The sequence below is a fragment of the Anser cygnoides genome, chromosome 8 (genome assembly GCF_040182565.1).
Source record: "Anser cygnoides isolate HZ-2024a breed goose chromosome 8, Taihu_goose_T2T_genome, whole genome shotgun sequence".
NCBI classification, from domain to species: Eukaryota; Metazoa; Chordata; class Aves; order Anseriformes; family Anatidae; genus Anser; species Anser cygnoides.
The window spans coordinates 7,458,653-7,482,716 of NC_089880.1; the positions used below are offsets into that span (position 1 = coordinate 7,458,653).

Genomic DNA, 24,064 nt, shown 5'->3' on the forward strand with positions numbered 1-24,064 from the left:
TTTTAGTTTTAATGGGTTTTGGGCCAATGACCACTTTCAACTCACACTTTCTTTAGGAAAAATAAATTAGGAGTCCAGTTTAATTTTGTCAATGGAAAGTTTAAAGTGGTCACTGGAGCACAAATTGCTGTTCAAAAGGCAGCTGAACTCAAAAGGGACAAGGAGGAGGACGGTGGGACAGCTACACAGATACCGACACATTAAAGACATTAAGGGTGCGCTATTTTTCAACAACAACAACGGTTTTATTAACAGTTCCTGTTATCCTGTACCTTTTCATTGCGGGATTTCTTTAGACAAATATACGTTACTTAAAAATACCTTTGCCGGGGCAGAAAAGTGGTTTGTTTTCATTGGTCTTAAGAAAAAGAACAGTAAATGAGCTAGGAGTTTGCTCCATGAACACGTGGGATTATGCTTTGCCTGTGCAGTAAATCATTGGATCTAGTACAAGTAATTGTACTGCAATGGATTTTGCTATGCTAAACATTTAAACTGCGTGCCCTGTCCTTCAAAGTCTGAGGTTATGCTGTGTTCAGAGCTTTGTAGGGTTCAGTCAATAGCATATTTGTTCTGAATGGTTGTTCCTAGATAACAGTAACAAAAATCCCAAACTTGTTTACATCATTTAACATGCCTAAAAGCTTAGCTCAATGCTAAAAAAACACAAGCAAGCACATAATGCAATTTTTTAGAATGGTCTCCACTGTTGAAAGTAAGTTACACCATCGAAAGGCAAAAAGTATGTTTTTATCAACTGTGGGCCAAAAACAGTTTTGCTTCTTTAAACTGGAGCAATGACTTGCATAAAAAGATTTCAAGGAATTTCCTCTTCTCCCTGAAGATAGCCATGACCCCTTCTACTGCCCCAGAATGCACACTGTAGTGACTGCAAGATAGGCATATCTTGAGAGTCCTACGCAGCAGCCTTTGTTTATCACAGCGTACAGAACGTGTGATGGAGAGTCAAAATGAAGCAAATCGGGCAGGTCCACCAATCCTATGAAAATGCTGTTCCAATCTGAGCAGTACATCCAGTTAACAGACAGATGTTACACTGGCTGTCTGGCAAGTGCCCCTCTACTGTTTTCCTATCTCAAATCGATGTCACCAGCATTTATGCACAGGCACCCATGACATGTGCAACGCACTTTTGAATTTGTGGTCTAACTTCTGTAAAGTATGATGATATTTTTAGGAATGAATTTGAAGCACAATCTCTCATCCATTTTAAACTAAACGTGGAAAGTACTGAGTTTGTCAGCAACAAATAGGTTTGCATACAGAACTTTCACGAAGAAAAAAACACGAGAATACCAAAACATTTACAGCAAAGGAGATACTGTGATCAGGCAGTGATTTACTATCCTTATGTTTTCAGGATCATAATTCTAACTGAATGCTGTCCACCTTTAGTTCATTTCCAGTACTGTGTAATAAACACTGTATTTGAAAAAAGCATATTTTTATATATACATGTTGTTGGGGTTTTTGTTTTTGTTGTTGTTTTCATAGCTACCTAGGAAGTTCCTGAAGCTTAAACCGAAAGTGGAGGTGCAGAACCCAAAAAGGTGCCTCTCTTCCAGGGAGGACGTGATTCCCCCTCTAAAGGCCTGGGGCAGGGTTCCTCAAATGCTAATGGCTTCAGTTGTGTGCAATAGCCCTATATTGTTTATATAGCACTTCACATGTTCAAAGCACTATAAGATATCAGCCATCACTACACTTTTATGAGGCTGTAAGTATTACCCACTAAACATTAGGGTTCAAATGACTTGCTCTTGATCAAAAGAAACTTTGTGCGGCAGGACCATAATTATTTGAATTTGGTAATTCTCACAGTCCATTCCTATGGTGACTCAGAGAAGAGGGGGGATGGGATATTAAAGCCAGTTGCAACTGCATTCTGTTCTGGCTGAATGAAATACAAGCACATGCAGAATCCCTAAGCTAACTGCACTCAAGCAGCACCTTTTTCAATAACAATTTAAAAAAAATAAAAGCACAAATAAAACAAAATGTTTTAAGAGTCCCAATCACATTTTTCTGAATATACGTATTTCATAATCACTACGAAGAACCTAAAAAAAACACAAACTGTACTGAAATAGTCCTTAAAACCCAAGATTGGTATCTACATTCATCTGCTCTGAAGCGGAGGTTTTGTTGTTTTGTTGTTTCTTTAAAATCAGGAGGTTTAGTAGGCAAGGACCAAGGTAAGTTAAATATAATCATCCATTTTCTGCAGTTAAAAGACTGTAATCTATTGTAATCTATTGTTTAATATGTGACTACAGTGGGACTCAACTTTTAGTAATATTGAATGTTTATTTCCATTTTTATAGACATTCATCCTATGCTAATTCAGTTGCCATACTGACATTTATAAATCCAGCCTAAAACTATTGTCTCACTTCCTGCAGATTAAATACAGAGACAAAGAAGCAGATAGCGAAAACCAGCCAGTCAATCCAGTCATGCTACCTACAACAACCAAATTCATGCTTGAAATAAAAGCTATAGAGGACAAATCCTGAAAAAAAAAAATCTATTTATAACTGAAAAAGACTCGGTGTAAAAAAAAATACCATTGAGACTGAAGAAAAAGAAAATTGGAATACAAAAACTTCTGACTTTTCATCTAGCACCCATCCTATCATACAATATTGTCTTTCCCACATCTTACATTTTAACTTGTATGCAGTCTTGGTTTCCACACATACCATATGTTTTCAGAGCACAGCTTAACAGTTATTGGCGTTCAAACCTTGCCTGCAGGATCACATGGGAAATATATCATAGTACTAAGACAAAAATGTAGACCTCTACATACAATCCAGATTCATCAAATAAGAAAAGGGTGCCTGTTTAGGGCTTTCACAAGCAGGGGGAGGGTAAGAAATCCCCTTCAAAGGCAGTAAGTAGCACAGAGAATTACTAACAGAACCTCTTGTGTTTTAGCCAAGTTGATCATGTTGCTCTTAATATTTACGCCATCTATCCTACAACTTCTGTTAGACATTTTTGGGTACAGGCCACACAGAACTCTATGCCAGACTGTTTGCAATTTCTACTGTTTGACTTACATTGCCTGAAAAGTTACATTACTATTTGCTAAAATATTTAAGTTTAAGCTAATATCAGTAGGTGAGCACTGCTTCATGGATATTAATGTAAAAAACAGTTACCATAGTCCATATAGTGATTTTAAAAACAGATGTTTGCATATGATTTATGGACACTTAAATGAAATATGTGCATATCTTCCATAAATAGTAACGTGTTCCAGTAATAAAGAGTAGAGAATTGAGAATTGTTGTCCAAAAAGACTGGGAAACTACAGGCAGTATGAGAATATGTTCAACAATTTCTTGGCTTTAAATAAAAAGCAAAGCTTATAGGTCTACTGTGGCAATCCTGTATGTTTGAAAGTGTAAATATTTTTCCCACCAGGGCTAACAATATGAAGTAACGCTCATTTAAATTGCAGAGTCAGACTTAATTGCTCAGATATAAGTGCTTAGAACATATGAGCGTAGCTATGATTTGATAAATAAGAAAAATTTATTTTGATTGAGGTATAGTAAGTTTAATGCAGTAAGCAAAAAGCCCATATTGCCTTGGGTATATATATTTTTTTTTACGTAAAATTTTGCTTTGGAAATGTTGTTAATACCAAAATTTAACAAAAATACTAATCAGGTAAAATTCTGATGGGCAAAACAAACTAAATTATTTCTGGAAATGCAATCAAATATTTAATTGACTAATATCACTGCTGCTCCTCACATTTGCTCTGTTCCTAAATTAGCTTGGCTAATCAGCATCCCACTTCAGACTGCTGTAAACATGTAATGTTATTTGATGGGTTTTATTTCAAAAGCACAGTCAGTTTTTGGATAACAGACTTACTAGAAAACTTAGTCAAAGGCTACAAATATATGAACTAGCAGGCTTGGAGATATACTGCTTTCTGGACCAGCAGAACTCCAAGAGGACATTGTGACAGGTATGCATATCACACAACTTTTAATTTGGTTTAAGAACAGCCATGAGATTATTATTTCACCTCTAAAAATGCCTTCTGGTATGCCAAGACGCATTCCCTCCCGCCTCCTCCCCCCCTTCTTCCATGGGGGAGAACCAGGATAATTCTGCATAACTTTAGATTTCTCCATACCATTATGTATGGAAGAGCAGCCCTGCAGAATGTAGAATTTAAACAGAGCAGCCACAATTTTCTCTCCTGTCTCCGGCTGGCATGCACTTGTGCTTCAAGACATTATACAGCTGCTACTTTTCTCCAGAAATGGTTATACTCCAGTAAATGGTGAAATACTCTCTAAAACATCTTTTTTCAGCAGAGGTTTATGAAGATGTTACCACATTTCTGTAGATTGACAGCAATGCAAAAACATTGTGATTGTCTAGTTGGATTTCTTGAAAAGCATGGGCTTTAGAATTACCGCCTAAGAGCTGATGCTAATTCAACGCAGCATAGAAACAACTGCAGCTAGCGTTTATAGAACACAGTAAGAGTCTTAGATTACAGTGAAGCTTACTGGATTCTCTTCTTGCAATCTTCAAGAACACAGAAGAAGCAAACGCTTTTCATTTTGTCAGGTAAAGACCTTCCTCTTTATGGCTGAACAGTCTTCACTTTCAGCATATAACTCAAAGACATCCAAGAATAACTTGGAATCTCTAATAACAAGTCAGATGGATTTAATTCTTCTTGGTGGAAGCACACTGTCAATGCATAGCAAGATTTAGTATCGTTGTTAATTTACCACAGGTAAAATGTTGATACAACATTAAGATTTAGCATTTGAGAAGAGTTTAATAAAGATGATCACAAAAAAAATGTAGAAAACTGATGACTGATCATTCTACTTCATTTTTTTCAAATGAGCATCAGCTCATTTGCCAGCTGGTGTAAAGGCAGATGCCACTGATATCAATGTGTCGGTTTACACTGTGTCTGATCCCATGTGTGTGCCATTTTTAGAAACTACCACTGGAATTCACTTTTGCAACAACTGAAAATACATCCACACATTGCATTTCTTCCTGTCCAAGTGTATAACTGGAAGCCTGTTGACAGACTGTGGGAGAAGGCAACTGGGAAGTGGAAGTAGCCAACAACTGTATGCATGAGATGATAACTCTGGAATAGAAGTATTAACACTATTGTTTTGCTGTCTTTAGATACCAATGAGTATTTTCCTTCAAAAAGTCTTAATTCCAATTTCCAGTAATAATGCCAACAAGAGAGATGTTATAAACTAGGCAGAGTACCTACCACATAATTATGTTGATACAGAATGTTTGAATGCAACACTAGGGAACTTATCTAAAATTGTAAAAAAAAAAAAGCAAACCCGAGATCTGTTTGTTCACCTAAGAATTTGTTCCTAAAGGACGGCACTGCTGGACAAGCAATAAGACTTAACAATATTAATGCAGCTGTTTGAAGCTGTATTTCAGTGAGTACTAACATAAGGGAAGGAGAAGGAAGAAAAAGGAAGAGGTGGGGCAAAAAGCATGGCAGAATAGTACTTCACAGCTCCATCCACCATTTCTAAGCAGAGAGGGGGAATTTAGTGTTTTACAAAAAGCAGCTGTTAAACACAAGTATAGTGTAGAACAAAACCTAGCTGCCATTATTAACCAGTATAATGATGTTGAAAATTCGTCTTTTGATTCAAGATACTAAGGTCAAAATAGAAAAGCTAACTGATTAGAACTGAAGATGCAGCTCATGTAGCTAGTGAAGTAATTGTGCAGCACAACACCCATATCTTCAATTTAGGTCAGGCCATCAAGAGGAGCAAAAGGACTGAAGATGAGATGCTCTACTTCACACAGTTGCCCTCTGGAAGGGCTGGCAAAGGCAGTCACTTAAATTAAGTACAGGTCATCAGACAGGATATCTAATCTATTCCTAAAACAGGCAGCTCTGGCAGTCCAAATCCCTATGGCCTTTACAACGACACAACGAACTACTTCCTCATGTACCTCTGTCAATTCACGTTAGGTTCCAATTTTTTTTAAAGCGATATTTCATGTACACCATGACCCTATTGCTCATAGCAAGGAAAGTGCTTTGGTTTATTTATGACCTACTAACCTTAAATAAAAAAACACACATCCAATCTGAATGTTCACATAAGCCTGCAGATCTGAAATAAAACTTAAAATAAAGCTGGCATTTGTAATAGCTAGCTAAGCCCAGTAAGGGATTTAAAAAAAAAAAATTAAAACCAGATGAGAGAAGATGAAAGCATTTTTACCCTGCATAACCTGCACACATAAGGAACGATGGCTGGAGCTCAGGAGTAATTTTTTTGTGTGTGTGTTTTTGTACTTACAAATTTCAGCCCTCTTCTACATAGGCTAGGTAACCAAGGAAATACTGAGGTTTTCCCATTACGGGGTTGGGAGGGAATAATAACAACCTGTGAAAGTAATTACTTTTAAGATGCAATCCACCCAGTCATAAGCTCTACATGGCTACTCTCCTTCCCCTACACCCCATCCTACTGTCAGGTATCAGCCAGGCAAGACCTCATACTGAAATATGAAGTGACAGAGGGAAGCAGGGAATAAGAGCATAGGAATAAGTACTAAAAGAAATGGCATACAGAAGGAAAGCTTATAACAGGGAGGATGTCAAACTTGAGTGACCCTAAACCTTAGAGTCTGTTTATTTTGTCTATTTATTTTGCTAGAACAATGTTGAACAGATGCAGATGCACAGAAGACTATGGAGTTGAAGAGATTTATTGTCTCATAGCTTGTGCTGGTGCAAAGAATTCTTTTCCTAACATCCGTGCAGTTAAACTGTGATAAAGCCAGTACAAATAAATGGAAAAAAAAAAAATCAAACTTTAGAGCTAAAGTACCACAGCAGCATGGGATGTTTGCTGCTGTATCAGCAAATTAGGGGCTCACTGCCACAGTTGGTTGGAATTCAGAGATATTCATAATCACAGAGGCATTCCTAAGCAAAATATATAAGTTTCTCCTTTATGGAGGATCATAATTCCATTCTTTTGTAGTTTTCCAGCAGACTGTACTAATGACTGTAGTTTAGATACATTTGATAGAAATACAGGTGAGTTAAATGATAAAAAGTAATACATATCTGTACATGCAGAGCAATTAGTTGAAAGAAACAGCTTGGACAAAGTCCTTGTCTCATCATGTGTTTACAAAACATCCGCAGGCAGCACACTTATGACTGCATTCTTTTGGTGCTGGTTACCTTTATGCAACTATAAACAAATTTAACAAAACACATTAACAAAGTGCTTTTTTTAAATGCAGAAATCAATGAGAGAGTACAGGACTACCTTGTCCTCTGGTAAAAGATTTAACAATGCATAGAAGCCAATGAATCAGTCACAGTTTCCAATGCAACAATCTAAAAGAGGCCCTAACAAAAGGAATTCAGACCAACAAAGCTGCAAGAGAACAGCCTTCTTCAGGAGAACTGCTTATAAATACAAATAAGGTAAAATACCTGTGTTACCTTGTTGTGCCCTCATTACTTTAAATCCTATATATTTATATACACACTACTCACATGCACACCACGTAAGATGAGAACTTAGTTGGAAAGCTCTGATATTAGAGAAAATGTACTGTGCTACTGTGGAAATTATGAACTTTACTATGTAATTTACTGTATATGATGATCATGTTCTGGATATGTACAGCATGTTGACACCTAGAAAACATACGAAAAGAAATTTAGAACATAAAACCCTGATGTAATATCAAGAGGAGAATATCAGCAGAATAGATTTTACTCTATTGGGCAAATTATAATTGGCAACACCGATTCATAACGCTCTTTCTTGGCCAGATCTGTTAATACATGGGATCTTGTGTTTTGGTTTGTTATAAAGTTCAGTTCTGTAATATAACAGACAACACTAATCCACTTCTGCCTCAATGTCCAATGTATATAGTTAAAGCTTGAATAAGTGAAATTGTCTTTTCTTTTCCTAGAAAGATGTTTGGAGAACTGCCAGCTTCTTGCACGAAGATTGAAACAGGATGGGCAGAAAAGGGTGCTGGTGTGGGTAAGAGAACAATGACTGAAATTGCATCATCTGTATGATTAAAATGATTGTGTCAATTTTGATTTTCCCCCCTCCTTTCAGACATTTAAGGACGCTGTCAAGTCAATGGAGTTCTGTTGTAGTGGTTGCTTCAGTGAACATTCAACGCTGTCGGTGAGTTTGGAATTAAAGTGAAAACCATCGACCGTTGATTGTACCCTCCAGCTAACCATCCTCCTCCTTACTTCATGCTTTCAGGCCTTCACACCGAAGATAGAAACCTAACCAGCACATGAGGTTTCTCCCCCACCCTGCCCAGCTTTACAAAAAAAGGTCACAATCAACATTCATTGCTGTCGGTGGGTTTAACTATGTGGACAAGCTCACTGAACAATGAATGCAACTGTGGCCCCACATTTTACAGTTGCATTGAGAGGAACATCAGCTCTGAAAGGAGTAGTAAGAAGTAGACACTTCTTATAGGCTACATTTTTTTTTCTGGTCGAGAAATAGTTGAGGATACTCAATTTTCACTTCCTTGTTTTTTAAGTGTGTTTAACTCTGTTGACTGAAAAAACACTGCTGCCTTTTTTCTGGAATATTGTCCTTGCAAGGTTTGGCATGGTTGAAACCATAAAAATTCTTGTTTAATATGTATGTAGAAGCAAATAATAAGGAACTTTGTGTACATGTACTCCTCAAGACTCAGCATAGGAGGAAAGGGTATTTAAATCTCATCTAAACTAGGCATTGTGGAACAGTTCACAAAAACGCCTTTTATACTTGTCAAGACAAAAATAGAAATGAAAGCTGGAATTAAAATATATAGATGTATCAAAAAATTAGTTTTGCACAAAACTAATCTTATGCACCTAAATAAATGGTGTTAGCAAGTATTAGATTTGCCTTTTCTAGTGGTCAGAGGGATTACAGAAATAGATGTATATCCAGTAATTATAATTGAACAATAAACAGTTAAACTGTAAAATTACTGTTTACTTCGGGTACCAATGTCACACTTAGTATTGCTAATAGTAATAAGAAAATAAACAAAGTTAAAGCTCACTGCTTTGTCCTTATTTCCTTAAAACCCTTATTTATCCAGACACACATCAAGACCCATCTACATTTCAGAAGTCATCCAAGGTAAGTTCAGCCTTCAGACAGCACAATTTTGATATTCTGCAGTAGGGATTGCTTCCAAAGTTAGGTAATCACATGTCATTCATCATTTCCCCTTCTAACGGGGGCAGTCTCATAACAATACTTTAGCTTGATTATTTACAAAATATCTTCAGCACCTCAGTTACACAATTCTCTTGCTCACTGTACTTGCCTGTTTTATCCAGGTTTTATCATATAGCAACTGCTAAACAGGATAAAAGCATCAGGGCTATCACAGGCGGATACAATTGTACTTGCTTCTTGAACTTGGAAACCGGTCTAGTTAAATTATAAAAATATATTTCAATCATGGAAGAGATCAGTCCTTGATCACATGCAAGACTGATACTTACGTTAAAAAAAATAATCAGTTCCTCCAAGAGAGCCACAATAATGAATTACATTAAACACCAGAACTGTGTGGATATTATTTATTTGATGGTTGGGAATACTGTTTTTGTGTTACAATATTTGTTAGAGAAGAACCTGCAGAGTTCTATTGAGGTCACAGACAGCAGAATTGAGTACTAAAAGGAAGGGTAGCTATGGATGCATGGCTTCTCAGCAACACTGTTTATAGATAAGCCTTTATCTTTAGATTTTCTCATTTCTACAGAGCAATGGGAACCCAAATTACTATTGGCTTACATACTGCACGTAAGGATCATACTAAAAGCAGGACTCATATGTTCTACCTAGAAGGAGAAACTTTCCAGGTAAGTTGTAGCCAGTATGTTTTGCAACAGCATGCATCAAAATTTGTTATTGAAATAAAAACCAAGACTTGTTTCTGCAATACATTTATCAATGCTACTTATAATTGTGTTATGCATTTATAAACACAAAGATAATTCAATAATAGAAGATTTTGGAATTTGACAGCACTGGAAAGAAAGTGTCCTGGCACATAATCACCTTCAAGTAGAGAAAAAAAATGCATGCAGAAGCCATTCACGCTGCAACTGATAATGCTTGAACAATTACAGCTGGTGTAGGGACAGATTCCAATGCAGGGAGGGGGGAAATAAAATTGTTTTTTGTTTGGTTTTGATTGCTTTGACAATACTCTTCCTCAAAATAAACAAATGCTTGTTAAAAAATTTCTACAGTGATTTCGTTGCCTATGCTAAATATTAAACAGCAACAATTCATGACATACTGTAACAGGTTGCAGAAACCTCAGTCAGCATCAACCCAGGCACAGATAATTGGCCCACACACGTTACAAGGATATAACAAATATTTTCAACTGGATAGCAAGCTTTTACCAGTTTCTGAAGAACAGACTCAACAGCAACAGTCTTTTTTTCCACTCTTTAAAGTATAACTTTTTTCAGTTATTTGTCACATTTTCTTATCAAGACTAAAAAGTCTTCTTAGCGAACAGATATATACTTCATACAGCTTGTTAACTAAAAGGTAATGTCCGCAGAACAGTAATTTACAGAAAGCTTATTGGCAAAGCAATGTCATTACTCCACACCCAACAACAGACACTGGCTTGCGTAGGCTTTCCTTACACCGTAAAGCAAGAGTGATCTCGGCAGTAACAGCAGCTGTGAAATACTGTGGAGAGATTTCATGGTCATTTTCAGATTTTTTTGCAAATATAAGACATATGTACCCATTGCACTGCCCACGGGCCACAGAGACCTTCTAGAAAATTGCTCCTTGGTGTCATTGTAAATAATTCACTCACAGCAATATTTTCAGGTCAAGCATATCAAAGGTTACAGCAAATGCAATGGACCTTGACATAATAGGAGCACTAGCTTCATGGCAGTGGTGGAAGAGGAGGTAAAGGAACATAGTTTCTGTACATAAGAGATCAGTCACTGTTTCCTAGTGCCACAATGCTGTGCTTGAAGACAGAAGAGGTAGTACCAAAGGGCTGCTATTAGGTTTGCAGTCACTGAGGTTTTAGTTACCTCCAAACGTCCATGCATTTTTCCTGACTTCTGGCATAGGATGAGTGAAAACATCTATCCCAACAATTTTTGCATCAAGTCTGTAACTTCTGTTCAGTGAGTACACAAAGACAGGTAGTCTTACCTTTAAAACTACTGAATCCCTGCAATAGAAATCAGCTGTGACTCAGGACCATAGCAGGATGGAAATGTTAGGCTTCGGCACAGCCAAACATCACCACACTACCATTTCTTCCTTACGAATAGCCAAATGACATACAGTAAGCTAAGGAGATAAATATAAGAAGTCTATAGCTGGGCTGGAAGTAGTATCTAGATCATCTTGCATTCCACTCATGTCCTGTTTTAGGGAAGAAAAAATGTAATCTTGTAACTGACTTTTCCCTAATGTGAACACCATATTTTCCTTCTTCCTGACCATCCCCTTTTTCTTTTCATTTGATATTTATTTTTGTTTCCTGCTAGAGTTGTCATCCACTCCATCTGTCCAGATTAATATTTATGTCTTGCCCTTGCTTCTACTTAGCATTGTATAATTTTGTCTCAAGTTTTCTTTTTTTTTTTTTTTGCTCATTTTTGTTTCAAGTCGTCCTGTGCATCCTACTTAAGTGCAAGTCCCAGATATGCAGACTGCATTCCAAACAGCCCAGCCAAGGCCAACCGAAATAGTCTGATGTCTCCTTATTTTATAAGGAACTACTGATCTTTTCCAGCCAAAAATAGCATTTGTAATGGCACTATGCAGTTAACACATTTAAATTTATCTAACATTATTCCATAGATATTACTGTCCACAAGTTTTCCTTATTTGAAGTAGATTATTTCATCCCCCTGAAATGCAACACTTGCCATTTTTTGAACTTAAAATTTCTACAAACTCTAGCTTTCAAAAAAGTAGAAACCATGGCAGCACACATGGAATAAACTTTGAAAAAAATCACAGAATATCCTGAGTTGGAAGAGACCCACAAGGATCATCTAGTCCACTCACCTTTTTTAAATAATTAAAAGTCTCATACAGACTTCAAAAGGGGCAATGGAAAGAACGACTACAAAACCAACATTTTTTTCCATGAGCTTAAAGACATTCCCTCTTGCTTATAAATGAGCTATGTTTCCAAGACACATAGACATAAGAATTGTTGAAACATTTGCTATTTGTCACAACTGGGAGATGTTGCAGATACTGTCTCAGTTTAAGTAAAGGGAATATCTAAAATTCAATTACAAAAGTTAACTACTCAATAAGAAATCTATTAAACGTAAAGTAGTATAACTATTTTGCATTGTTGTATCCTCTTCTGTTTTCATATTGCAGCATTCTGGTTAACTGCCCCTCCAAGACAAATGAGGAGTGAGATCGTTTTCCCATAAATGTACTTCTGTAGTCTGCATTGAAAGCCTATTTACAAGCTCAGTATTTTCATTGCCATGTTAGATCCTTCACTTTGAAATGAACAATAATCACAAAATGAACATGCAAGTGAGCCTGGCATAAATGTATCTAAGGTTTATTTTTTAATTTAAGAAATACTGATCTGAGGAGGAATCGAGGCCAGTATTAAAATTACACAACTTCTAAATATACCTTTATTATAAAAAAAGACTGAAAGAATTGTGCAATTTCTACATTCACTGATTATATCACTGCCTTCATATTGTCACTGGAACTACAAATAGTCTTCTCCTTCTAGACTTGGATCTGAACTGATACCCAATAATGTAGGGAATGCTCCAAATGTAGGAGCATCCACAAAAGCTATAAGTTACAACAAAAACTTTGTCTATATGTGTCAGTAAACCAGAACTAAGTCCCCTAACTTTGCAGCCAGAATATGCAGGGACAATACATATTCTGGCCTTTCCTGATTTTGTTTCATGAGTTACAGCTGCATGCAAGTTAGCCCTAAAGTTTTTGATGGTGGTTGTGTTGTTTTTTTTTTTAAATCTAAACTATCAAGTTTGTAAAAAGGTTATCATGAAACCTGAAGGCGCAAGTCAACTGTGCGTGTTTTTTTGTTATTCCCTATTAGAAATACTACACTAGGTCTAGATGAAAAACAAATCCAAAATGGACCAGATACCACAATTCTAGGGTACCACTGTTCAGAATAGGTCAGGCAAAGAGGCAAGAGAGTCGGAAAATAACATTCCCTTGGCCATTAAGATGGGGAAATTTCACCTTGCATTCAGGATAAACTGCATTATACATAAGCTATTTACCTGAACTATGGTATAATTTGTCATTAATGGCAAGCTATCCCAATAATCATGCTATTAAGCTATTTGATTGTATGCAACTACTCTTCAGTAATCAAACAGTTAAAATATTTTATCATAGACACTTTGAAACAAACAAAACAACCACAAAAATATTAATTTTTAGCTAGTGAGAGCTTAGTCCAGGTGGTTGCCCTCTAAAGTCAACATCACCATCTGAGGTGTAAAACATTGCTAATTATCATAAAGTACATCCTGTGCTAATTACTGTTTGCCTCCAAATAGTGTGCAATAACAAGCCCAGAGTTCACGATGATAGATTTACATTTAAATGTCATGCTGTTCACCGTCCTGTATCAATATGCCCCTGGTTAACATACTGACATAGTTACTGCAGCCACTGCCCTGCAGACTAGGGAAGCCACAAACCGCTAAAGGAATACCAAAAAAAAAAATTCATATATATTCAGGATACAATTGTAGAAGACAACAAGAAAGAGACAATACTTTAAAGACAGAAGCTGCCATGGCCTAAGATCTGTGTACAGCCCCCAAAACAATTGGGGGACATCATTCCAGAGATTTGCATGAATCATGGTCAGCTAACTAAAGAACTTAGATTCTCTGCTGGTTTTAGTCAGCACACATGGATTTCTATGGAACTATGCCAATTTATACAAGCTGAGGGTTGGCAAACCAACATGCAAGAGAAATATAAAAGTAGAATGGGTCCTGTACATCCTACACTAAAAAATGCAGTCAGAGGTAGATGTCACTCTTGGGGGAGGAGGAAGAGAGAAACAAAAGCACACGTACTTTAAAAACACATGTTCCCACCTACAGAGAGCATTTCTGCCCACAGAAAAAAAGTCTGTGGGTGGCCCTGGACACACAGCACTTGGACACCTAACTCCTCTGTTTGTGCAGATAACTGCCTTGCAGGTACAGATACAGAGCTTCAAAGCAGGAGAGCATTTTGGGGCAGAAACTTCACACCCACATTATGATAATCTGGCCTTTGCCACCACATGACAGTCTCCTTCGCTTCGTGAAGCTTGAGGTATGTGGGTGGAAGGAGCTCACAGCATATTTGTGTCTGACGATGGCTCCCACACCACCAGTGTACACACTTGAAGCAATGGCAGCTTGTTTCTTCTCTCCTTTCACATTGTGCTCTTTACTTCAGTTTCCAGTATTTCTTGCACAGTGATGGTAAAACAGTAAAAACCAGAGCTAGTAAAACGGTAAAAAGCCTCTCACTGCACAGACGGGGGAAGCCAAAACAAAACACCACCACCTGAGTCTTTAAAATACCTTCTCTCACAATATGAAGGAGCTTCTTTTCAGCATGCTTGCTGACACCCTTGTCTAGCCTAGAACTATGCGCTGACTTCAGATGTGTATCAGCCTTTACAAGAGATTTCAGGCAAAATTTCAGACACTGCAGGTATATGTACAAAGACTTCTAACTGCTCACTGGAAGCGTCTTCTGGAATCAGATAATGTGCATCGAGTGTCAGATAACCAAACCACAGGTCTGTTCAAGCGAATACCACAAACTGACTGTTAAAAGTCAATTTAAAAAATTAATGCTGAAAACACTAAACCTTCTTGCTCTCTCTACTGAGACCCTCCACCACCCATTCTCCCTTCAATGTCCTTGTGGATGCAGACAGTCGCTTAAGACACATCATGCTTTAGAAGAAGAAAATCAGTAGGTTTCCTTCCTCTTTAGAGAGGCTTAACTGTATGGGAACCTGACTTCTGTTTTAAATCTCATACTGAGAGTTTGGGGGTGCTACTGCATCTATTGCTAACTAGTCAGGAATAATCCAAGTCTGCAGCACGCATACCTGCACACGTATTTTTGGCTAGAACCTAGATGCATACCTTTGCTGTTTTTGACAAGTATTAATGCCTAGCACAAGTGCTCTACTTAGACAAAGCATCTTGAGCTACATTTTCCTTAAAGAGAATCTTCCTACCTTATTTTCTATGAACGTGCTATCACATTAGCCCAGGATACCTATGATAAAATCATTTGCCATGACGATACGTTAGCCTTTGCTGAACTGAAACAAAGCTAATTCATTAAAGTGTCTGCAAACAATAGGCCATATTTTAAGGATTTTTGTAGTCATTAAAATTAAATAAGTATGGGCACTGGTGCCACTATCCTCCCAACAGGCCCTCTGAACACATTCAGCAATGAAGTTGGTATCTCTGCATTGCACGTAAAGGAGACCGGGAGGTTGCTAGGCCACTGGCAGCTCATATAGCTTTATCATTGTCAGAAGCTGCAACAGCCAGTGTAAAAGTGAACTCAGAGCCTCTATGCTTACAGGCACAGAACGCTGCAATGTGTGCTTAAAAGCACAGACAGGCTCCACGTTCACTTTAAGATTGTTGGCTGCTGCATTTTGTCATCTCTTTTTAAAGTAAGGTTGCTCACTAGCTGCTTTCCAAGTTTTCACATATGTATCATTTCCATCAGCTACAAGTGTAAATTTACAAGCAACCAGAACACACGCGCTACACTGATTCCATCAGGCAGTGAGAAGGTAAAGCTGTCACCAGATGGCATTTTTGAGTTTTGTGCGGCCACATAGTCAAAAGCAGCATCTGAATTTTGGATGCTTCACTTCTTTTATTTTGGATACTCCCAAAACACAGTGTCTGCTCCTAGGAATAACTCTTGTGATATTTTGTGGATAAACCTCTAACAACTCATTTTGCATGACTACATACCTAGACAACAAGAGCCCTAAATAAGTATTTGAGTAGAGATCACTGAAAACTCAGTCCATAATGTCAGTAAATAAACTTTCTATGAATATAATTTAGAGTCAGCCCTAACAGTAGCAAAAATAAGTAGGTTGCATGTTCCTTTCCTACAGGGAAACATTGCCAAAAATACATAACTGTCACTTTTCATCTTCAGAATAATGTTAGCTACTGAAAAAAGATTCACAATGAGCAATTATGTCTTCAGCTTTCATGTCATTTTACATCACTGCACTAACAGCCATGCTCAAAAGCTTAGAGGCAATATTCTAGGTCAGTGACTTCTGCAGACAGTGTATTTGCTGTTTGATAATTAAATTAGATTCACTTTAAATAACCAGATTCTGAAACAGACAGCCATTTACAAACACATGACCAAGTGTATCATTGGTGCTGCTGACACTGGATGAGCAAAATTACACGTGTTAACAATCATTAACTATCATTGAGGATTATAAATTTAAGGATTATGATATTAAAAATAAGTGCAAGCAAATCACTGCAGAGGAAAATCTTTAAGACGTAGCAAAAAAAACAGACTAAGGGATTGACCTACTTTTCTTCACTTTTCCTATACACAAGCTTTATTTATATATATAGATTTATTTTTCTCATGATATTAAAATAAGTTCTTACCGAGAAAGCTCTCACAATTAATAATAGAGAACAAAATACTGTAATGGTGCTCAGCTTTTATTTTCATTAAGGGTTTGGCCTACATGTCATGTAAATAGCCACTAATGCTGCTTCAGATAAAGCTTTCAAAAGCAAAAAGAAGACATGGATATAAAGTATATTAAAATTATTGTGGATAATCTAGTATATTAAGTGTCAAAATAAGGGTTAAAATTTAAATATTTTAAAAAATGCATTTCATTTCAGAATATGGCTCAAATGCATCTACTACATAAAACATAGTAGGTCTGCTTTTTATCCTCCTCTTCAAGCCTACCATCTGAAAATTAACATTAAGAAAAATCTGATGGGTAATATGCTTTTTATATGAGCAATAATTCTTAAAACTGTTCAAGGAACACAGACTTTTTAACCTGTTTAAGAAGTGATGCTGATGGATTAAGACATGCAAATGATAACAGGAAGAACTTAATAGAGCTTAATAAAGCCTTAGTCTGGGATGGCATACAAGTGATTACTGGGATTCCACCATTTTAGGTGTTCTTTCTTCTGCCCACCTTCAATGCTCAAGGTTTTTGTTAGTTTAATTTCTCTACCACCTTGTCTGAAATCAACAGTCGAGAGCAAGTCCTTAATTTGTAACAACCACGCAAAGAGGTCCAACGTTAAAATTCTATTTTATCTTTCCTTCCGGAGCCTTAGCTGTTGGCATTCCCCACCCCCCCACCCCACCTTGAGCTAGACACAAGCTACAAGGCACAACCAAATGCTGTATATTATTAAAATACTGTCCACCTAACTGCCTACAGACCACTGTAAGGACACTGAAACCAGCCCCACAAGCTAAAAAAAAAGAAATGATTGTAGTATTGCCATACATCCTTCTAAAGCACTGAGCTGGAAAAATCAGTCTTAACATCTGCAGGTATTGCTTTGGCTGAAATACATGGAAAAACTGGCTTCAAGAATGAGGAAAATGCAACCCACCACATGTATATTTCTGACTATTATAAAGCATGAGGTTAAACAAGGGGTTTCTGTGTCCGTTCCTGCGCCATGAGTAGAGGTTTGCAGCAGTGTCACACTCAGCTGCCAGCAGGTGTTGCAATAGGCAGTCATGTAAAGCATCTATTCACTGAACTCTGTCACTCCAGTTATGCACTCTTTATGGCAAGGAAAACAGAGAAAACAAAGAGGCTGTTATGCTTTAACTTCAAAGCCTTCATACCCCCAAGCTTCAGCTCTATACTGCAGGCAGTGCAGTCCAGGAGAGAGGCAGAATAGTCTCAGGTAAAGATATTTTCTGCTCCAATAATCTAGTCTCTGTAGTGCTTACAAAAGAAATTAGATTTAAAAAGCAAACAAAAAAGCCTTGGTATATGCACAGTGATAGCAGAAGGTCATCTGACATTTGTCATTTGACTGACAAGTAAGTTTTATACCTAAGCTAAGTTCACAGGAAGGTTTTTCTGAAAGGTCAGAGAGGAATCGTAAGTTTATCCATAAGTGCCACAAGAATCAATGCACAAGAAGTTAGGAGATATTGATCTTCCCAGTGTACAGTTCCTATTGGAGTTATCGTTCTCCAGTTGCACCAATTTCCTCTTCAACAGGGGTAAAACTTTTATGAGATCCCTCAAGCCTGTGTGCAATATTTATTCAGTTAGTCTAATTAAAAGTATTACTATGTACATAGTTACTGGATCTGTCCCCAGTGGCACCTCACATCATAAATAACAGATGTGAAATGTACTCCTATTGGGACAAGCACTAGTATCAATTCTTCTTATGCTATCTCTAACTGTTAAATCACCTCAACACACAAAATCCTAAAGAATGATAAGTTTGGACAAGAAGTACCATTAAGATAATAAAAATTTGGGATAATTAAATTTAGTAGATCTTCATGGACCCAGATGAAGAAAATAATTTTGAGTTGTATTCACTTGACAGTAAGATAAAAATGAAAGTTATAAAATTCAAAAATCAGCATTACCAAATCCATGAAGCTTAATTGCATGGGAGTGGCCCAAGATAACATAACTTTACATATGCATTCAAGAATTCAAAAAGCTTTAGCATTGGCCCCTGAAGTACAAGGGAAGAAGAGGTAACAGTTTGTGCTTCCACTCTGAACTTCAGACTTGTTCAGACTTCAGGTTTGGATTAATCCAGGTATGTTACAGTATAGAAGCATATATTCTTTAAATGGGAGGGAGACAGGTTGTGACTGTACAGTTGAATTCTCTTTTCAGATCTACACAGCAGCTACAATAGAAGATCAATATACGTTCATGCCTACAACAGGGATTCAGCTGCCCATAAAAATCATGGGGGTTCACCTAATCTCTCTAAGCTACATATCATCTGCAACACGTCAGAATATACTCCTAACCCACAAGGGTTTAGTGTTGTTCCTGAGGTGTGGTCCAATACAGTATCAGCAAAAAAGCCAGTAACAATTTTCCCTTTATTCTGCACATATATCACTTATAGAACTGTTTTCAGCTAAAATAGCTCTATTTCACCCCACATTTTTAACAGCATATAGAATTTTGAAACCACAAGGGAATTTCAGAGATTGCATGAAGTCCATCTACCAACCCTAAGGCAGAAGCAGCTATACATATCATGCCTGACAGACACTTGTCCATGTTCTTCCTAAAGGCCTACAGTGCTGGCATCTATGGCAGTATATCCCAATGCCTAAACTAAACTGCTCATGTTATGACTAAGCCCATTATATCTTTCCATCCACTCAGGCATAAAGGACAAGTTTTCCCCTTCCTATCTGGGGGACAATTATATCTTAAGACATTCTCCTCAATTTTCTTGGGTTATGCCAAAACACTCAGATTCTTCAGCAGAGTTCTGATCATTTTCAATAACCTTTTTAGGATCTCCATCCAACGGAGCCACATTTCTGGAAGTGCCAAATCCTAGACTTTATGAAGTAATTTAGATGATGCTTTATTAGTGCTGGCTACAATAGCAATATTTTCAGACCCTTTCCTCAATTTCTCCAACAGACTTGCAGGTCTCTCTTACCCCTTTCCCAACATAATTGTTATGTGTAAAGCTAGTGAAGATGCTTGAGCCCAGGAGTCCAACAGCAGGTTCTTACTGAAGTTGTTAAAGAACACCAGACACAGGACAGAACCTTGCATACTGCCATTCAATAGCTTTTAATTTGGACAATGAATAATTGGCAACTACCCTGAACCTTACTAATATGGAGATAAGTTATTGCTTCTCTGCTTTCCACAAGTCCTGTTATGTCACCGTAAAGAAAATTAATTTGACAGTTTGCTCCTTAGAAATCCATGTTGACTCTTACTTCTCATATTTCAAGAGCTTAAAAAGTTGGACCCTTTACTCCAATATTAATTCAAGAAATTTAACTTCAGCCAGCAGACCTATAATTCCATGACTCCTCTTACTACATCCCCAGTTCCTAAAGATAGGTAAGATTATTTTACTTTCTAGCCATCATCTGTCCTCTTCAACTTTGCAACTTTTACATCTTTCCTTAGAAGAACAGCTTTCATGCATTTTTTCTGGAAAACATTTGGGAGAGAACCCTGGGTGTTTTACAGATGATTGACATTGTAAGCACAGGATACTTGGCAGGAAAGGAGACAAATTAGTTGAGCTAAAATATGCCAGAACTGAAGAAAAACATGTAGACAAAAATATATAACCCACTTTCTCAGCACAGGCCAACAGTAAATGGAATGAGTGACATTTAATATGGTGCAAATTTGGAGGAAGACATTGCTGGGTCTTAGGTAGCCTTGCATGGAGACAGCACAGACATGATCAAGCACCTTGGGCACTGTGGACACTGACGTGACACAGTCGGGTGCCTGGGGATTAGATCAGGTAGCAATGGCAGAAGGAGGGGATGTGATCAGGCTGAAGGAACATTGACAGCTCAGAAAGAAGAGCACTTGGTACACAAATTCCAGTGAGGAAATATGTAGGAAGGCTCTGTAAAATGAAATATTAAAAAATCCAGAGGAGAGAACACAGAAGTGTCAATGGTATCCCAGTATAGAGCAAAATATAATGCAGCAGAGGTGAAACATTTTGCAGGAATGGAGAAAACAAGTCAATAAATGTATCAGAGAAAGGACTGTGAACAGAGATGCAATAAATGGCATGCAGCTGTTGCACTCCTCTTCTTGTTCACTTCCACATTTGATAACAGCCCTTCAGCAATCATTAACCCCTTTGTTAGCTAAAAAGGACAATACTGACATCCAGCTGGGCCTGCCTGCGCATGGATTATTTTCCAAAACCAGATATCCACCTTTTCCACTCTTTTTTAAACCACTATGAAGGTAAGTTTATACTTAATCAGCAGCTGAAATCTGTCATTGGCCTTATACCCTTACTCACAGCTAAACAGGTCTGCCCTACCCTCTCTGCTCCCTGAACGAGATATCATGTGCTGATGTAACAAAGAAGAATCTTTGCTGCCTCACTGTCAAAATAAGCTTTTCTGTTTCTAATATTGCAATGGGAGATGAGAGTTAGAAGGGTCAAAAACATAATTAAAGCTTGCTTGTATAACCACTTTTTTTCCTCTTTGTGGGTCTTTTGCAAACTGAAGGGTTCAGTTGTTTTGAAGGAAAACTGTCTCAGAAATGCATTGAGAATCCTGGCAAATAAATACTAGTCCTTTTGTAGCCAGCTCCAGGATAAAATCCTTACACATTTCATTGCTCTTTTTATTTATTGAAATGTTTTGTTTCTGGGTGGATTTTTTTGAAGATCAACATCCCATTCCTGCCAACATGCTCGGACAGCTATGCCCATGCACAGCTGTTGATTCAGCCTCACAGTGCAGTTTTCTACACTGCCACATCAACACAAATAACCCAAATTTTTGTTTCCTGATTTGGCTAATCGGTATTTCCTCATTGTTCTTGTTTTAATAACTATCTTTTTGGACTGTGACTGCAGTAATTATTGATGTTCACAGATCAGACTTATAGCAACTCAGTCACATTTCTATATTCAGAAGAGGACTGGTCTCATGCAGAAAGCATATCCTGTGAAACCCCACTGGCTTTAGACAAGCTGCAGCAGTACCTAGATAAACTTTAGCCTCTTGAAGTACTATTTCAGTTACCTGTCCTATGACATCAGAAGTCAGAGTGTTGTTGTCTTCTACTTGAAAACTTAGTGAGAACGTGGGAACAGATGAACAATGAAGGCATTTATGATATTCTTGCAAGAGGCAAAAATTGTTTTCCACAAGTTAATTTTTTTCATCTCATTTTTCTTTTCTTTAAGCCAACTTTTTTTTTTCTCCCCAGACTGTTCGAGTTCATAAAAAAAACTTCTGGCTTCCAGCAAACTTATGTTCTGCTTTCATCTAGAAAGGCAAAAATGTGTTCAGCCAAAACCACAATATTCACCACTATTTGAAACAATCTGTGCAGCTCTTTTACATCCCTATTTGCAGAGTGCCTTACAAAATTCAGTACAGTAACCACAGCACTAACCTTCCCAAATGTCCATACACATCAACCTCTAGGTAAAGTGAATAATACTTAGCATAAGTCAGTGATGACTTCTATGACTGGGATCAAAATAGCTCCATCAACTAGCGTGTGTGAATATTGCCTTTATCATCTAACCAACAGAGACTCCAGAATTAGAATTGCAGTGGGTATTTCTGCTGATCTGAAAGATTTAACATCTCTTTTCTCATCAAAAATTCTATTTGAGATAAAAAATGAATGTTTCCAAATCTAGTATTGCTGTACACAATGTAGGGAAGAGACAGTAATTTGGTATCTCAATAAATTTTTTAAAAGAATGTTGAGACAAAACTCAATTCCCACCAAGGAAACATCAGGGAAATTAAAATAAAGATTTATGACAGGTTCATTTTTTGTATAATTTGATATGGGCAGACCTGACATTCAGTGCAACTCAAACTTAGAAATCCCTGTTCTCTTAGATCACAGCCTTAATGAACATAACAGAATTCAAACATATAATAGGCAAGCCAAAGCATTCAGTGTAGCAACAAAACTTCCCTGTCCACCCCCAAATAAAATAATGAATTCACCATCAAATGTTTACTCAGAAGAAAAAGCCTTTAGTGATTTCCAGTCAAATTGCATGATCAACTTGAACCAAAACAGACGTGGGAAATAATGGAAGCTCAGTCATTTGTTTTTATCATTTTCAGGCAAAAAATATTGAACATTTTTAATCTAAAAAGAAAAAGCTATATTTTAATATAGGTCAAACCATTATAAAGTAATTTCTAAGTTAAAACACTGATTTCAGACCAGAAATTTGCGTTCACCCAAAAGACACTGATGGGAAAGCTAACCCCCCACCTTCACCCATCTGGTTTGGTTTGTCCTGAAACCATTTTCCCTCTGTTCCTTTCAAATGCTTTAATTCAATCATTGAACTGAAAAAGTCCAGCTTTATTTAACATCTGTGCTTTGATGCACATATATAACTGGAAGATTGCAAAGCCTTTTGCTAAGCAGTATTTAATTATACGGCAAGGAACTTTTTAAAATGTTAGGTTTTTATCAGATGTCACTGGGGGCCATTCACCAAACTGATCAACTGCGGATAGAATCCATGCACCAACAAAGAGAAAACTTTGTAGTGGACAAACCATCACTTTAATCTGCTGCACAATGAACTCAGAGAAAACTGTGTTACTTTCTTATTCGCTTTAAACTCCTTACTCTTCAGTAGCCTTCACTGTTGTCAGGAAAGGGCCATTGCTGCCACCATGAAAGCTCTAGGACCCAAATAGTCTATTTTAATCGAGACAGACATGCAGTACCTCCAAGAATCATCGTCTACATTAAAAGGCAGAACTGATCTCACTTACATAAATTAACCATTGTGTAGTAAAAGTTGCTTCCTTGGATTCAGGGGTTACAACTGAGGAAAGGGAAGCAGATGACTTTATAAACATTATTTACAAATACAAAAGCATGCACAAAAAAGAGATTGTGTCAATGCAGAAAATTTCCTGAAATGTTTCTACTTTCCCTCTATACAGAGGCGTTACTAAAATATACTTATTTTTTATGTACACACAAAAATAGTACTAGACCAGAGTCCAATATAAATGTGCAGTAAAGAAAAAGACAACCAAAATGAAGACAGTGATAAACTGTCAGTGATAGCACTCAATAGCCCCCTCCCACCACTGCTCCCCTTTCCCTTCTAAAAATTTCCAGGCAAGACTTTTCTCCCTGTACAAGATTTTAT

The 24,064-nt window shown here is 37.3% G+C and overlaps 2 long non-coding RNA genes across 34 annotated transcripts in view; one reads left to right on the top strand and one right to left on the bottom strand.

The window, feature by feature from the left end:
* Positions 1–10,345, top strand: part of LOC125183156 (uncharacterized) — a 66,206-nt gene extending 55,861 nt beyond the window's left edge. For 3 of the 6 annotated variants that reach the window (XR_007164496.2, XR_007164499.2, XR_007164493.2), the window contains 4 exons: positions 7,330–7,516; positions 8,017–8,090; positions 8,172–8,243; positions 8,328–9,134. This is a non-coding gene — a long non-coding RNA (uncharacterized lncRNA). Of the gene's footprint in view, positions 1–7,329; positions 7,517–8,016; positions 8,091–8,171; positions 8,244–8,327 lie in introns of all 6 variants that reach the window. The other 3 variants (XR_007164497.2, XR_007164494.2, XR_007164495.2) reach the window with 3 other exon arrangements.
* Positions 1–24,064, bottom strand: part of LOC106041948 (uncharacterized) — a 275,268-nt gene that overhangs the window by 244,339 nt on the left and 6,865 nt on the right. The window lies entirely within an intron of this gene.